Genomic DNA, 16,861 nt, shown 5'->3' with positions numbered 1-16,861 from the left:
GTTATAACTTTCTTGTGAATGGGAATGGAAGGTAGAAGAGATGCTTATATCTTTCACATAACGTAAATACCAATCAAAAACCTGATCATAACTCACAAACTGGAATTTATCTGATTACCAAACGTGATTTTGCCCTGCAATGTATCCAGAAGCTGCATGTCTGTGCAAAATGTCTTACTTTAGAGGGACCTGTAAATTAATATAAATGCATACTTTCAAACAGCCCGATCTGGACTCAGTGCCCGGTTGAATGGATTTCCTGAGCCGGGACTCTGAACTTCTATCTGCTCAATAAAGGTCTTTTACTCTTTCCCCACACCGCTCACCTCTTACTCTCTTTTCCAGAGCTCAATACTAAGGTATGTGAGAAAACTGTGGGAGTGAGGGGTGTTAAATCCCTTATTTTTCTTTGTAAATTATCAGTGGGAGGAGGAGGGGGGGTTGACAGAGGGCTTGAAAAGGGCTGGGTGGGTGGCCTTTAAACTACTGTTTTCAGGTGGTTTCAGTGCTCTCTTCTGGGACCTTTTGAGGCCCAGGAAAAGGGCATGGGGAGGAGGGAACTTCAGACCGGATTAGAAAACAGCAAAGGAGCAGATCTCTGGCCCTGAAAGGGGAAAAGGTGGTGTGGTGTGGGGGGTTGAGCAAACGAGGGGTGGGAAGGTTTTTTTTTCTAAATAGAAAGAGCTAATCAATTCCCTGCAGCACTAGCAGACGCTGGCAGGCCACGGCACAATGGAGGATTCTCCACACGAGGTCTGGACGTTTTGTTTCTCCGGCCTGGCTTGGCCTGCCACTTGCAGGGCTCTTTGGACGTTCTGTTACGAAGCATTCCGGTGTTTTGTGCAAAAGGTCCGGAGCGTTCTGTACGCGAGACCACCAGCCCTTTCGCCATTTTGGTGCTGGCTGATATGTAAACAGAGTCCGAGAGAGGCCTGACCCAGACCAGGAGTAGCCCTGGATTTGTTCCTTGTTGGTGGCAGGAGAAATAATTGCTTAGTACTGCTGACTACACTCATGCACAACACTTTTATATCGCAGATTTTTAATTCTCAGGCAAGCCAGTGTTGTTTTTTAAGAGTGGAATTGTTTAGAGGCCAAAAATCTCGGGAGTCTTCACGCTCAGTCTCTCTGACTCTCCCTCCCTCTCTCAAGCACACACATTCACATCCCACAGATCTTTCCTATCTATTGCAAGTATAACCTAGGGCTTGTAAGCTGTAGGAGCATACAAAAGTTTTGCTATGGGGCAGTCTGCTACTCTTTCTCTGTTGCACTACTGTCAAACGTTGCAGCTAGCAGTGCAATAATGAAAGGGCGTCAGCCACCCCGGAGAGCAGCCGGAGAAGGCAGAATTCAACCTGTAGGGTCAGGGGCAGTTTCCACACACTGTTGCCCTTTAGGACATTTTCTAGGCAGCCCTCTCCACTGCTGCTAAAACAACATCTTGACAAATTTGGTAATTTCTGATTTTTTTTACTCAGGTGAGTTTGGGCTGTGTAGTTGGTGGAAAGGGCAGAAGGATTTGTTTTGCATAGCAGTTCTACAGCCCTGGTTGACAAATTTGGTAATTTCTGATTTTTTTTACTCAGGTGAGTTTGGGCTGTGTAGTTGGTGGAAAGGGCAGAAGGATTTGTTTTGCATAGCAGTTCTACAGCCCTGGTTGAATAGCAGTTCTACAGCCCTGGTTGACAAATTTGGTAATTTCTGATTTTTTTTAATCAGGTGAGTTTGGGCTGTGGAAAGGGCAGAAGGATTTGTTTTGCATAGCAGTTCTACAGCCCTGGTTGAATAGCAGTTCTTCAGCCCTGGTTGGCAACCGGGTTTTTAAAAATGACCTTACGTTTGACTAAGCAAGGGTTCAAAGGCCAGCAACAGTTAAGGCAGTTATGGACTCATTACCACGTGAGCCCATGCAAAGGGCTCTTCAACCACCTCCTTATCCTCTGTGTAAACAACAACACAGGCTTCAAATTGTGGACTATTTTCTAGATGCACTTTACAGACCTTTTGCAATACTGAGCGCTGTATTTTCCCCATCCCATTTATTTAGGTGACACCGGTTGGTGACTTTGTACAAGGTAACATAGACGTGTACACCAAGTCCTTGCCTCCAAGGAATTCACAGTCTGAAGAATACAACTGAGAAAAGAACTGAGAGTAGGAGAATAACTTGGGATAGTAAATTTGTTTTGCTCAGATGGGTAGGGACCCTCATTTATGCCTTGGATTTCATCTTCCCTTGTGCCTTAGCTTACACAAACAGTAAGCAACTGCACTGGAAATTAACAAGAGGATTCTCTTTCTGTTTTGCCTCTGATGTTGAAAATAGTTAGGTCTAAAAGCATTTAGATTGTGCTTGAAGGGTTAGGAGAAAGGATGTCCTCTAGTGTAAAGCTGCTGGGTGGGTCTGCCTTAGTAATTATTAATGCGGTATGGAGGGGGAATGGAGGGTCTGTGGCTCCCCCTTTTTTCCGGTGTTGGATTTAGTAATTATTAATAGGGTGGAAGTGGACTGTGGTTATATAGTGCAATGTGTATGGGTGAAAGGGAGGGGGTATATGGGAGAATAAAGGAAAACTGTTTGAAATGATGAATTAGGAACTCTGGTCACAGCCTCATTCCCTCCACCAAAGTCAGGGAAATACCTGTTCTAGATTTATGTGGCTTCTATCGAAAGGATGTTTCTTAGTAGTTATTTTTGAAGTGGCTTATGCCTTGCTAAATTGGTGAACCTTTTCCACATTGTCTTTTCTGTTCTCCCTGCCTTTGCTGGCTCGGTTAAACAAAACAAAACACGGAACTAACAATTTTTGCAGAATATCCGAGAAATCCAGAGACTCATAAAAGAAAAAAAAGCTTTTCCACTACGTTTGGTTTAGAAAACATCGCCGGGTTGCTCCTAACAATACCAACGTAGCGTGGGGCTTACTCTCATGAAAGTGTTTTTCGGGTTGCACAGTGAGAAATCTTCCTCATCTCTTATGTCTGGTGGAGATTTCGGTTCTGATCTCTGTTCGGTAATTTACAATGCTGAATCTGGATTAGAATCCTCCAGGGAAGACATTTGTGAGGGAGATAAAAAGATCTACCCATGAGTAACACAGGGCAGCTAAACTGTATTAAGGGCTCTCGAATGTGACCTTTTGCTGTAGAGAAGTCCGATCCCTTCCCAGTGCCCCAGTGCCATAGCCTCTGGATGTTTTCTCAGATCAGGCTTCAATCCATTTCTGAAGCGTCATTGGAAAAGGGGTCTCTTCTGGCTTCCCCTCTGAAGCAACTGGGCAAAGGACCTTGTGTGTGTTCCCTTCCCTCTTCCACGTTCTGTCTTAACATCAACCTACATGCGGCCTAACCAGCGGGATTCTCCGAGGCATTCCAGGCGAGCCATTTACAAAATGGCCGCAGCGTGAATGTGTGGGTGGGCAAGGCTTTCAGGAAGCCCCTTTCTCTGCAATTTTTTTTTAAGTTGCCATTTTCTTTGCTGGAGACCTGGAATCTCCCGTGTCAGCTCTGGCTGGAATGAAGGGGGGGGGGAGGGCATTGGCCTGGGCCCCACTGTTTGTATTTTTCTTTTTCAACCTTCTGTGGATCTGGACAGTGGGATCTGCGACAGCTGCTGGGAGCGGCAGGCCCTTTGAAGAATTGGGAGGTTGTGACCCCAAGGCCCTTTTCCTCTCGGTGTCCCAGGAGTTCTTGAGTCAATCAGGGGGAAAGGGGAGGTGAAGAGGGGGTGGGTGGGTTGCTTCTCTTCAGCCGTTTGTCAATTGCTGAATGAAACAGGAAAGGGTGGAAGGGAGGAGGGAGAGAAAAAAGAGCTATTACTTCCACTTTAGTGGATAGCTGAGATCCTCTCACACTCTGGAGGGAGAAGGATTAAAACCCACAATTAAAAGGCCCCTTCGTTCCTCCCCCCAACCTCAGTCCAAGCGCCTAGAGTGATAAAAAAAAAGAGAGGCTTGGTTTGGGCCACGTCATGGAAAGTGATATTCGTAAATAGGTGAGAAGTCGAAAAGTCTTTTTGCAACCGATTCTGGGTTTTTCATATGCCCAAGAGAATTCGTATGGCTGGGGTTTGGGAGGAACACAAGGGGCACGACTTCTTTCTCTGGGAAGAGCAGCCAAAGCTGTGGCAAAAGCGAAAGGTCTCTTTACGCACTTTGCTTTTTGCACTCTGGTTGACCCAGAAGCTCTGGATGCTGCTGGCTCAGTCCGATTCACAGGGACTAGAATCTTCTGGATAATAAAGTTCAGATGGTAGGTATGTTGCTCAGTTGTCACAACATGGAACTGGAGTCGAATAGCACATTAAAGATGAACGGAAGTTATTCCACTACTGAGTGATTCTGCAGGACCAGTGTGACACAGAGCGATGGGCTTTTTCCACGTTTACAGTGTATCATGCCTCCAAATGCTGCGTTTTCCCCCTGTGAATTCCAAACGTTTTTCCCTCTGGTTCCAGAGACATTTTCCCTTCATTTTTCCTGTGTTGTTTTTTGGAGCACTTTAACTGCAGTTTAAAAAATCTGTTTCAGAACCAGCTTCCCTTGAGCATGCTGAAATGGCCTTTATTTCTCAACTCCACAAACACCTGGCCCTTATCCACGCCCCGGTGTGGTTACGCAACTTCCCCTTCAGCCATTTTCCCCTCCTCCTTATCCTGTTTTCAAAAGGATTAAAAATTCTATTTGTCTCATAGAATTAGCAATGTAATTTTAAGGTAAAAATACAAAAAAAGGGTGGACTGAACCAGTTTTGTCAATTTCATATTGGACTAGCAATGTAATCTTAGTTAGCAAGCAATTTCAAAGCTGGGGGCGATTGCATCAGCACTAGAACACTGAGATGCCGGAGTGATTGAAAAGAGAACCACATTTTTTGGTCAAATTTGATTTGCAGTAATGATTGTGTGTTACTACAGATCAAATTTAGCTGGGAAATGTGGTCCTTTGGGTGGGGGGTAGGCTACATGTTTCTGTTCCTTCAGGTAATGGTGCCTGTTCTGCAGCACAGCGGGATGATTCAAGGTAAGAGGGATTATACCTTAAGATACAGCACTGGACCCTGGGCTAAAATGGCTTTAAAGGGGGACTTGGAGAATTCATAGAAGAGCAGCCCATCAAGGATACCTATCAGCCATGCTAACTAAATGAAACCTCCCAGGTTCAGAAGATGGAACTATTTGGACACGGGTCAGCAAATGGTCTTATTTTTTTCTAGCCAGCTGTGGAGTACAATCATTTTACAGTACTACTGACAACAATAAAATTGAGATTGTTTAGAAATCGGATCTTATAAGGCAGGACTATGTTAAAAAATTTTTTAATAAACTTTATTTAGAATATTTTCTTGTACAAGAGTAACTTAAACAAACTTAATTCTAATTGATGAATAACAGAAGTTCTTAAGCGATCAAAAGGCAAAGAAGACTTCTCTGCAGAACAGAGAATTTCATAAGTATATAAACTTCTTTAACTTTCTCAAACTGTTCCTGCATATCTGGTGGCATGAGCTAAAACAAGTCTCACAATAGTCATAAGCGTTAAAAGAATTTCCTGATACTTTACTGAGAAACTATATTCAAGAGTCGGTAGAAAGATCTCTAGATTTAAAGGTAGTCCCTACCTAACCTTCCTCAATTTTCCACATAGATTATTCTAAATTCACAGCATGTGTGCAGGGCCACCACATGAGATGGAAATTTACCAAACATGACAATACATCCTTAAAACCTTTGGAGGGGTAAGATAAATTTGATGAGTCGTCTTAAGAGGGTTTTCCCCAAGATTCAAGGATATTATAAAAGAAAATACCTGAGATAAAGCATATTGCCAGCAATCTCAAGAAACTTTATACGCAAGATATTGATTCCTTCAAACAGAAAATGATGGTTGTAGATTCTACACAGAGTTAACTGAATCAGTATCTCATAAATTCTAGAGAAAATATGCATTCCACTTTAGTGAGGCATATTTTAAAGTCCAAGAGATCCCTTAGAATCCTCCCTCTAGAAAATGCCTGCATTGTATAGCTTTTTATCTCGATAGATACAAAGAAAGTCGGCATACCGTTACAGCAACTTACAGTTGTAATGCTGGACTATGTTAATAAAAAGAAAACATCCAAAATGTTTGTTTTGGTTTGTAAAACAGTCATCTATTTAATATTTTTGCTATCGAGTTGCAGTTGAGAACATGACCCTGTAGGGTTTAAGGCAGGGGTGGGCAACTATGGCCCTCCAGATGTTTGTGGACTACAATTCCCATCAGCCCCTGCCAGAATAGCCAATTGGCCATGCTGGCAGGGGCTGATGGTAATTGTAGTCCACGAACATCTGGAGGGCCATAGTTGCCCACCCCTGGTTTAAGGCAAGGGATGTTAAGGGGTAACTTACCATTGCCTGGCTCTGCATTAGCAACCTTGGTATTTTGTGGTGAAGTCTCATTCAAGTACTAATCAAGCCTGACATTGGTTAGCTTCTATGATTTGATGAGATCAGGCTAGCCTGGGCTATTCAGGTCAGGGCAAAACAGTAATTTAGGCACTATAAAACACTGTTTAGTGTAGAGACTGTTCTGTAGCTTTCCTCAGAGGAAATTATGGCATTTTTGTCCTGGACCAAACATTAGAACTGTACTTTACGTTTTAAGAAAGAAACAAAAATAACTGAAGAAAAAGATTTATCAAGCCACTTTTCCAAGATGTCTAAGAAAGCAGTAATTTCCAGCTAATGGGGTATCCTATCTAAGGGAGATTCTTGAAGGACACTTGTGGGTCTTTGCCAACATCTGATGGAGGTCTTCTGTGTCCATGTGGAATAGATTTCAAGCTTTGCCTGGAGTATCGGTAGTCTAAGCCTTTACCCTTAACACTTGGCATAAATTCAGTGATAAAGTGTCTCTTTATAACAAAGAAAGAGTTTTAGGGTGGTACTCGTCTAAATCAACCTGGCTCAGTCTGGGACATATTAAGAGCACCTTCTGCAGAACAAGAAATTCATACAGTGTTGCAGGCCACATGCAAATTATCCAGTGGAATAGAACACTCCTGCTTGTATTACACTTCGTTTACATACCAAGTTAAATATACAGGAATCAAAACTAAGCATTAAGGACTTGGTAATTGACAGTTTCCTAGTGCCCGCCCCCTTTGCAAACAGCACACAGGTTGGGGTCATGTTTGTGAAAGAACTAACAGATTAGAGAACGTGGAGATTCCCACTAAACCCAAGCCCAGTTAAATGAAAATTTTGCAAATGTTCTTTTCTGCTGTTGGGGTAAACTTTGGGGATTGGGCTATTGCAGGACAATGAAACTGACCTATGAATGAAGAGGATATGCACAGAAACTATATCCTAGGTCAATGATGGCAAATCTACGATGTGTGTGAAGGGTGACACATCACAATGTTTTGGATGACATTCCAGCGTTCACCAGCACCCAACAGCTATTCTCCCTGTTTGAGTTACTTTTGTAATTGTTTGATTTTTCTTTATATAATACAAAGCACCACACGTGATTAGACTGCATTTTAAAAAGAATATATAATTGTTTCTCTTTTGTTGGGGGTTGTGACACGCCAGCAGAATCAAGTTAGGTATTTTCCAGATTTATGACACATCAAGCTGAAAAAGTTTGCCATCACTGTCCTAGGTTGTGTCAGTATATTGATGGAAGTAATTGCCCACATTTAAGACTGGCTAAGCCTGAGCTTGTTTGTGCAAGGGAAGTTCCCAATCCTATTGGCTATTGTTCTGATCAAACCTATGTATAGCCAGAATAATATGAATGAGCTCTGCATCAAAGTTGTTTGGAACAAATGTCTTTGTGTGGCATTCAGCAGTGGCATAGTGGTTAAGAGCAGGTTCATTCTAAACTGGAGGAACCGGGTTTGATTCCCCGCTCTGCCGCCTGAGCTGTGGAGGCTTATCTGCGGAATTCAGATTAGCCTGTACACATCAACACACGCCAGCTGGGTGACCTTGGGCTAGTCACAGCTTTTCAGAGCTCTCTCAGCCCCACCTACCTCACAGGGTGTTTGTTGTGAGGAGGGAAGGACAAGGAGATTGTAAGCCCCTTTGAGTCTCCTACAGGAGAGAAAGGGGGAATATAAATCCAAACTCTTCCTCAAGTTGTTTGTGACCGTTTTTTCAGCGGCCAAGAGTTTGTGGGGGTCTTTGAAACTTAATCCTGAATTCCTAACTTGATAAGGTTAAGAGAGTTGTGGGGAGCACACCACTGCCTTTTGAGGTCCTAAGGATCTTTCAGGGGTGCCCAGACTGGTCCTTACCCAGCTAGTGGACTAGATAAAACTTTCCTTGATGGTGATCTGTAAATTACACAGAAAACTCCATATGGGAAATTCCTACTTGCCAGACAAACAAACCGACCCTGTCTTGGCAACAGGTGAGTAATTGTACATTTGGAATTACATTTGGAAGATGGCTTTTAAAAAGACAGTTTTTAATATGCAGTGGCTGGAATGCCAGCCTTCATGCTGATTTTATGCTACGGCTTTCACCAGTTGCTGGAGACAAATGCAAAATTGGGGTGCTGTGTGGTTTCCGGGCTGTCTGGCCGTGTTCTAGCAGCATTCTCTCCTGATGTTTCGCCTGCATCTGTGGCTGGCATCTTCAGAGGATCTGATAGTCTGAAGATGCCAGCCACAGATGCAGGCGAAACGTCAGGAAAGAATGCTGCTAGAACACGGCCAGACAGCCCGGAAACCACACAGCACCCCAGTGATTCCGGCCGTGAAAGCCTTCGACAATACATTAAAATGCAAAATTTATTGTGCTACATAACATTTGAACTAAGTAACACAGGAATTTGAGTTGTGAAGTATGCTAAAAAAGAAAGGTTTGAATAAATACAGGAATTTGAACCGTGCAATCTCATGCACAAAGACCATTACACCAGAAGAACCTGAACATTAAATTGAGTCCTCTGTCCATTGCAATATATTTTGGCTCAAAACCAAGTACGGGGTTCTTGTAGTAAAACTACAGAGGAGGTAGAGAGAACCTCTGAAAACACTAAAAAACAGATTCAGGAAATGAAAAGTGCGAAGGACTACCTTCTGCACAAATCAGCTTGGTTGCCTATGCAACTGAAGCCTATTAGGATAATAGAGTGCTTGTGGACTTTGCAGCTAGTGCCAAAGATGATGCTGTTTAACTCTTAGTGGCAACCACATCAATGAGTTATTAAAACCAATGTGCTCAGATAGCCAAATAGCCCAAGAGTTTCATCTTGGAAAAATAAAAGCAACATATGTTGTTTTTGACTTGGCACTATACTTCTCTGCAGTGCATTTGAGGGGGGGGGGGGATGAAGTGCTGGTATGCATGATGTTCACTGCCTCAAAGCAAAAATGTGCGGCTCCCTCATCACAGACGTACACAGTGCCCTTGAATTCTGCACCATATTTTAGGCTCACCACCCAGCTGTTTCATTAGGGGAAAAAACATGGTTGCAAAAGTTTTTTAAAGTGTCTTTGATAGGTCGCCGGGGTGAGATGATGGGAGGGGAGTGATCCTAAAGCCAAATGCCTGAAACCTGACAGACAGCATTTTGTGCAGTGGAGACACAAGGCTAACATGGGGCTGTACTAAAATACCATTTGCCCAGGTAACTCCCCTTCCCACTGGCTAAATCAGCGAGTGAACTTTTTCACCAGGACGTTCACTGACCTAGCTTCATTCCTCCCCACAGGCTTACGACCTCTGTTGTCTGGGTAAAAAATGGCAGATGCCCAGACATTCTGACACCAGCCTACCCAAGTTAATGCATGCACCTGTAATGGGACAGGCACCTGAATTAATTTCTGACCTTAAGCCAAGGCAATGGAATGATTGCCAAGAGCCAGGGATAAAAAGTAGGGATAAAAGTGGAGAACATGTAAAAATAGTTCTATGTTTATTTGGTCTCTTCTGCAAATAAAAAAATGCAACAAGTTGTAAGAGCAGTTTTTTAGTTCTTCTGGATCCCTAGGCATTTTGCTATATCCTTTGTCATGGGATCTAAAAAAAAGTTTTAAAAGAATAATATAGGCTCATTCCGCACATGCAGAATAATGCACTTTCAAACTGCTTTCAGTGCTCTTTGAAGCTGCGCGGAATAGCAAAATCCACTTGCAAACAGTTGTGAAAGTGGTTTGAAAACGCATTATTTTGCGTATGCGGAAGGGGAATAATAATGTAATATAATACAGAAGAGTAATAAATAGTTGGAGTAGACACATTTTAGAAAGGAATTTTGATGGCAAGCAAGAATTCAGGGAGAATTAAACACCTTGAAAATGCTTTTTTTTTTAAAAAGAAGAAGAAGAAAGAAAGTGAAAAGAAGCCAAAACGGAACAAACAATTGATCAGAAACTGAGGAATGTGCCAAAAAAACCCCTCTCAAATCTTTTTTAAAAACATTTTTAAAAAGTACTTGTAGTCTAGTTTCTAACTTGATAATTGGCTGCAATTTTAAAACTATGTTTTATTACTTCAGTTAAGCCATTTTTAAAAGAATAGTCTTTGAAATTTGTTTTTCTATAATTTTAGTGTAGTTTTAAAACAACAAAAATATCATTTTTTTGTAGCGATTACATGTCTTGAAGTTTCCATTTTGGTGTAATTTTAGTGCAATTTCAAAGCATGTGTCTCTTCAGTTAACAATCAGTGGTTAAAGAAGATTGTATTGAAGCTGCTGTTGACAAATGTTTTTTGCATTTCAATACTTGTGGAGTTTTAAACCATTAAATAAAATATTTACTTAATGTACTGTAACCTACACATTTTCAGACTTTGGCTTATTATTGAACAGTGGTCAGGGAAATGGAAAATAAAAATTGAGTGGCAACTCTGTACCAGTTGTTGGATGGAGCATCAGTGCCAAACATCTGGACTTCTCTTGATTCTCCCTTGCAAATGGCCCATTCCCAGGTTGAACTCAAAGGCCATTTCCGCACGAAGGCGGAAGCGGCCAGGTCGGCGTTTACGACGCCAACCCGACGACGCTGGGACCGTCTGCACGGACGGTCCTGGAAACAGCCGGGCAGCCGGTGCCACGGAGCACCGGCGCCCGGCCAACCCAGCATGTCCCCGGGCCTCCGGCGCGTCGCCAAGGCCTGGGGACACCCCCCCCTGGCCCTGCGCGCTACCAGCCTCCAGCCACAGCGCCCGGAGGCCCGGGGCCAGGGTAAGGGCCGGGGGGGGGAGGCTTCGAGGCAGCGTTTCCCCAAAAAGAGCGCTTCCAAGTGCTCTGGGAAAACGCTGGCTCTGGCGACGGGCCGGGCGGCGCGAGGGCGGCGCGGCTGCGATGCAGCTGCGCCCCTCTCAGTCGCGTAATGGCGGCCCTGGAGATCGAAGCGTTTTTACCGTCTCCAGGCCGCCATTCATTGCCCATGCGGAAACGGCCTATGTGAGAATTCAGCTCATGCTTAAAACCCTAAGTGGGGCATGTGCCAGGAAGAACTGATGGATACGGGAAGAAATCTTCCGTATCCCTCCATCTTCATCTCCCCCATTCTCAGCAAACATGAGGTGGCAACAGGTTTTTTGTAGGAGTATAGGTTCTCAGTTTGGCTTTACCAATGGATAACTCCCCGCGACTCCATTCCTACCACCAAAAAATATATTGGTTTCTTAAGCCTCTTGGATTGCTGATTTAAAATTCTTGAGCAGTTGGAATATTTTATAAAAATTCCTTAACACCTAAGCAGCTGAGCTAAAGTCAGATCTATAGAAGGATTATTTCATTCAGAGCCAGTAGTAATAAAGTTTACTAGCATGCATTTACCTTTGGCTACTTCATTGGGTTTATGTGTCTTCGGGGAGGAGGGGATTGGTTTGACAAAGGCTTTTAAAATTTTGGCCAGATCTACATGTTCGGCCCTTTAATTTGAAGCCTTGTTTCTTTCTTTATAACCATTGTGGTACACTATCCAATTATCCAAAGAGGATTTGACTTTAAAAAAAACACCCGATTAGAGATATTCATTTCACTGGGTGAGTAAATGTTTGAATTTGCAAAGTAAAAAAAATGATCCAGTTATCAGTGCTAAAGAACATAGTACATCTTAGATAAAGCACAGATAGGTTCCTGAACAATTCAGGGAACAGCTTGTATTGCACTTGTTTGAAGGCTGGGGTGAAATTAGGATGTCAGAGTGATTTCAGGTTGCCAACAGCTCATTTGCAGCTCAAGGTGGTTCTGTTGACTCTCCCTGCTCTGCCCATGGGGAGTTGAGAGAAAGGTATCCTAATAGGTGATCAATACAAACCACAAACGAAGCCAGAACGATGATCGCAGACAATGAAAACTAGCTGTGTGGAGAACTGAGTAACTCCAAGAAGGGGGTCTGTGAATGCTAATTTCGGCTCTAAAGTTAAAAAAAAAATCTACCTCTTGATTTTGAAAATGGGGCATGAAATACTTTCTGGCGTTCCTAATGGTAGGCATGTATGTCCCTAATAACAGTAAATATCACAATTTGAAAATCAAGTGCCTGTTTTATTCTAAAGGATCTCAGGCGTATAGGTGTGGCTTTGAGAGCTGAGATGGTGGGGGGGGGGGGGGGAGGAGAGAACCTTGATTAACCTGTCCAACTGGAACAGTTTTTTTATATCCCTGTCCTATTTCTGTGCTTTCTTCAACCTAGGTTGATCAGATGTTTTCCCAGATCACTTGCCAACCTCCACAGGAAAAGATCTCTGGCACCTGGAGACCAGCTGCCATTTCAGACAATCCTCAGCCATTATCTGGAAGTTGACAACTCTATCCCCTGGACATTGCCCCCAAATTTCCAGGGATTTCTCAAGCCAGAGCTGGCAACCCTTGAGGGGCCCTACTGGATCAGAGTGGTGGTTCATCTAACATAGCACCTTGCCAGTGTGGTGTAGTAATTAACAGCAGGTGGATTCTTATCTGGAGAACTGGGTTTGATTCCGCACTCCTCCACCTGAGTGGCAGAGGCTTATCTGGTGAACTGATGTGTTTCCAAACTACATTCCTGCTGGGTGACCTTGGGCTAGTCACAGTTCTCTCAGAACTCGCACAAGGTGTCTGTTGTGGGGAGAGGGAAAGGATCTTATTAGCTGCCTCGAGCCTCCTTATAGGAGAGAAAGTTGCCCTGGAAGGCCAACAAAACAGGCATACAGGACAAGATCTTTTGATCTTTACTTCCCAGTACCGGCATTGTGGAAGGAAGGAAGGAAGGAAGGAAGGAAGGAAGGAAGGAAGGAAGGAAGGAAGGAAGGAAGGAAGGAAGGAAGGAAGGAAGGAAGGAAGGAAGGAAGGAAGGAAGGAAGGAAGGAAGGAAGGAATTGAGTCATGCCCTACCTCTGTCCCCAATCCCAACCCTCCAAAGATCTGATTGGGACTGACTTCTGCTGTCCATGCCCAGCTGGTCTTTGTCAACCAGAACTGTGTGCTGCAGTGGGTGGGTAGCCTTCTGCTGCTCTGATGGTTCTCTGGATCAGGACCAATATTTTTTACAACTAGATTTTCCCAGGGTTTTTTTTAAAGCATCCTCTAGCTTTATATTCCTGCTTATCTTTCCAATTCCACCTTCACTTCCTCGTTTTAGTTGAGGGGGAGTGGCCGTTGGTGCAGTATGGTGACTGAATTCTTTGTCCCAATAGGTTACAGTTTCTTGCACTAGACCCAGAAAGAACAACACTCTGAGCAAATCCCAACACTCTGAGCAATTTGGTTCAAAGCCTGTGGCCTTACAAGACATCTCCGTACTGCCAAAGCATATGTGAAGAGCAGATCTGTGGAGGAGTGGGAAAGGAGGTGTTAATTTATCTAGGATCACAAGGCTGGGGGCTGAAGGGCTGGTATCCTCAGCCAATCCTTGTGGATTCTTGGCTCTGTCCACAGGGCTCTTATCAGGATGACTGAGATAACTTGCATGTAATGCTTTGGAAAATGCCTGGAATTGTTATCTGCTTTCAAATATCTGCCTAAAAGAGCACTTTCTCTGCCTACCCTGAAAAGAACAGCAGTGTTTTCTCTTTTTATGCTGGAAACTGCGCTATTTATTATTTTAAAATCGTTCTAACCTATCCTTCAATTGATCAGGATCGCAAGGTGGATGCCAATGATCCAATTTAAAAAAGAGCCATGCAAGTTAAAAATACAGAAATGCCATCAATAAAAGTAACCAGAAACACCCCTTGTATCTAATTAGCAGTAATGAGTAACCAAAATGTAATTAGGCACCCCAATGCTCTCCTATACAGTACTGCCTTTACCTGGAACCTAAACAAAGCTGAGAAGTGGTGAAATGTGGTGACTCATTGGCAAAGCATTGGATAGGGTAGTTCAATATACTACATATATCCAGGTTAAACCGGAACCACCGCAGAATGGCACCTTCCAATCCCAGTCCAGATATGCAGTGAAGAAGGATACCATGATTGATGGTACCACCCTGGAAGAATCAACTGTCACACTTCCTCTATCAACAACAAACAAACAAACAAAGAACCTTTATTGGCATAGAAATATTATATACACAAGTCCACTTAACCAAATAGAGGGAAACTAAAATACATGTACAGGAAAGAGGCTGATGTTCAGGATTTGCTCCTAGAGTGCTGTTTCATGTACAAATCCAAAAATTTGGCTACTGCATAGTTTGCATCACTACTGGGACTGTCCAACAGAAATATAATCTTTTGCAAGTCAGATGCATACTCTTTTTTGAGTAGGAGGGATGACAAGTATTTGACTCTGGGTACAGCGTAGAGTGGACAATAAAATAAAATATGATCTATAGAGTTTTCACAGTTCCTGTTGCATATGCATAGCCTTTGGTGGTAAGGGGTTTTAGTGAATCTTTAGTGAATCTTGATATGGCTGATGGAAGGGCATTGCAACAGGCCAACATCATCGCTCTACGGAGACTGGGCATGGTTATCTGGTGCAGGTATTGAGCCCCCTTATTACCAATGTAAGTGATACCCAGAGCTAAAGGAGAGCAAGTCCTGGAAGCCTTTTCAAGTAGGATCTGATGTTCCTGGTCAAATAGCCTTCTCTTCACTTCCTCTATCCATCTCCTGGTGCAAGTTATCTGCCCAGGCTGTTTCAGCTGCATAACTGGGCCTGAAGCCAGATTGGAAGGGATCAAAACAATTTGTCCCAGACAGGAAAGCTTGTCCAGCCACCACCTGTTCAATCATCTTGCTCAAGAATGGAACATTTGAGATTGGTTGATCATTACTGAGATCTCCTAGGTCAGAGATCCAGAAACTTTTTGATCTTGCAGGCACATTTGTTACCGCTTAACTTTAATAACACAGTGTAGCTCAACTTGGAAAGGACAGGTTAAAAATCTAAATAACAACAACAATAATAATAGCATGAATACTATGCTGATACAGTACAACTTCCTAGGCCTTTGGGTGAGGCTTGAATTGTAATGAAAGGCCAACAACCAGCTAAAGAACTGGCAGCTGTGAAATCAACTAAATAATAATAATAATAATAATAATAATAATAATAATAATAATAATAATCAGTGTTCTTTGAAGCCCTGCGGGAATAGCAAAATCCACTTGCAAACAGTTGTGAAAGTGGTTTGAAAACGCATTATTTTGCGTATGCGGAAGGGGAATAATAATGTAATATAATACAGAAGAGTAATAAATAGTTGGAGTAGACACATTTTAGAAAGGAATTTTGATGGCAAGCAAGAATTCAGGGAGAATTAAACACCTTGAAAATGCTTTTTTTTTAAAAAAAGAAGAAGAAAGAAAGTGAAAAGAAGCCAAAACGGAACAAACAATTGATCAGAAACTGAGGAATGTGCAAAAAAACCCCTCTCAAATCTTTTTTAAAAACATTTTTAAAAAGTACTTGTAGTCTAGTTTCTAACTTGATAATTGGCTGCAATTTTAAAACTATGTTTTATTACTTCAGTTAAGCCATTTTTAAAAGAATAGTCTTTGAAATTTGTTTTTCTATAATTTTAGTGTAGTTTTAAAACAACAAAAATATCATTTTTTTGTAGCGATTACATGTCTTGAAGTTTCCATTTTGGTGTAATTTTAGTGCAATTTCAAAGCATGTGTCTCTTCAGTTAACAATCAGTGGTTAAAGAAGATTGTATTGAAGCTGCTGTTGACAAATGTTTTTTGCATTTCAATACTTGTGGAGTTTTAAACCATTAAATAAAATATTTACTTAATGTACTGTAACCTACACATTTTCAGACTTTGGCTTATTATTGAACAGTGGTCAGGGAAATGGAAAATAAAAATTGAGTGGCAACTCTGTACCAGTTGTTGGATGGAGCATCAGTGCCAAACATCTGGACTTCTCTTGATTCTCCCTTGCAAATGGCCCATTCCCAGGTTGAACTCAAAGGCGCCATTTCGCCCGCGAAGACGGTTAAGCCCGAGGAAGCGGCCAGGTCGGGCGTTCCTGAATGCGCCAACCCGACTGACGCTGGGACCGTCTGCGCAACGACGGTCCCTGGAAACAACTTCGGGCAGCCGGTGCTCGGAGCACCGCCTCGCCAATCCAGCAACTGTCCCTCGGCTCTCCGGGCGTCGCCAAGGACAGGGGACACCCCTGGCCTCTGGGCGCCTGCTCCAGCGACGCGGCCGGAGGCCCGGGACAAGGTAAAGGTGCAGGTGGGGAGGCTTCGAGGCAGCGGCGTTTCCCCAAAGAAGAGCTGCATTCTTTCCAGGTGCTCTGGAAAACGCTGGCTTCCAGCGGCGGGCGCCGTGAAGGGCGGCGCAGCTGCGATGCAGCTGCGCCCCCTGTGCGAATGGCGGCCTGGAGACGGCGTTTTTACCGTCTCCAGGCCGCCATTCATTGCCCATGCGGAAACGGCCTATGTGAGAATTCAGCTCATGCTTAAA

At 43.2% G+C, this 16,861-nt stretch overlaps 1 long non-coding RNA gene across 5 annotated transcripts in view; it reads left to right on the top strand.

Moving 5' to 3' along the window:
- Positions 1-16,861, top strand: part of LOC125442346 — a 55,615-nt gene that overhangs the window by 31,064 nt on the left and 7,690 nt on the right. Inside the window, exon 1 of one of the 5 annotated variants that reach the window (XR_007245984.1) lies at positions 664-1,697. The exons of the other annotated variants lie outside the window; for them this stretch is intronic. This is a non-coding gene — a long non-coding RNA (uncharacterized LOC125442346). Of the gene's footprint in view, positions 1-663; positions 1,698-16,861 lie in introns of those variants that run through there. 5 annotated transcript variants of the gene reach the window in all.

Source organism: Sphaerodactylus townsendi, linkage group LG13 (assembly GCF_021028975.2).
Source record: "Sphaerodactylus townsendi isolate TG3544 linkage group LG13, MPM_Stown_v2.3, whole genome shotgun sequence".
Taxonomy (NCBI): Eukaryota; Metazoa; Chordata; class Lepidosauria; order Squamata; family Sphaerodactylidae; genus Sphaerodactylus; species Sphaerodactylus townsendi.
The sequence above is the reverse complement of the archived record's forward strand: the minus strand, read 5'-3'. Positions and strand labels throughout refer to the sequence as shown.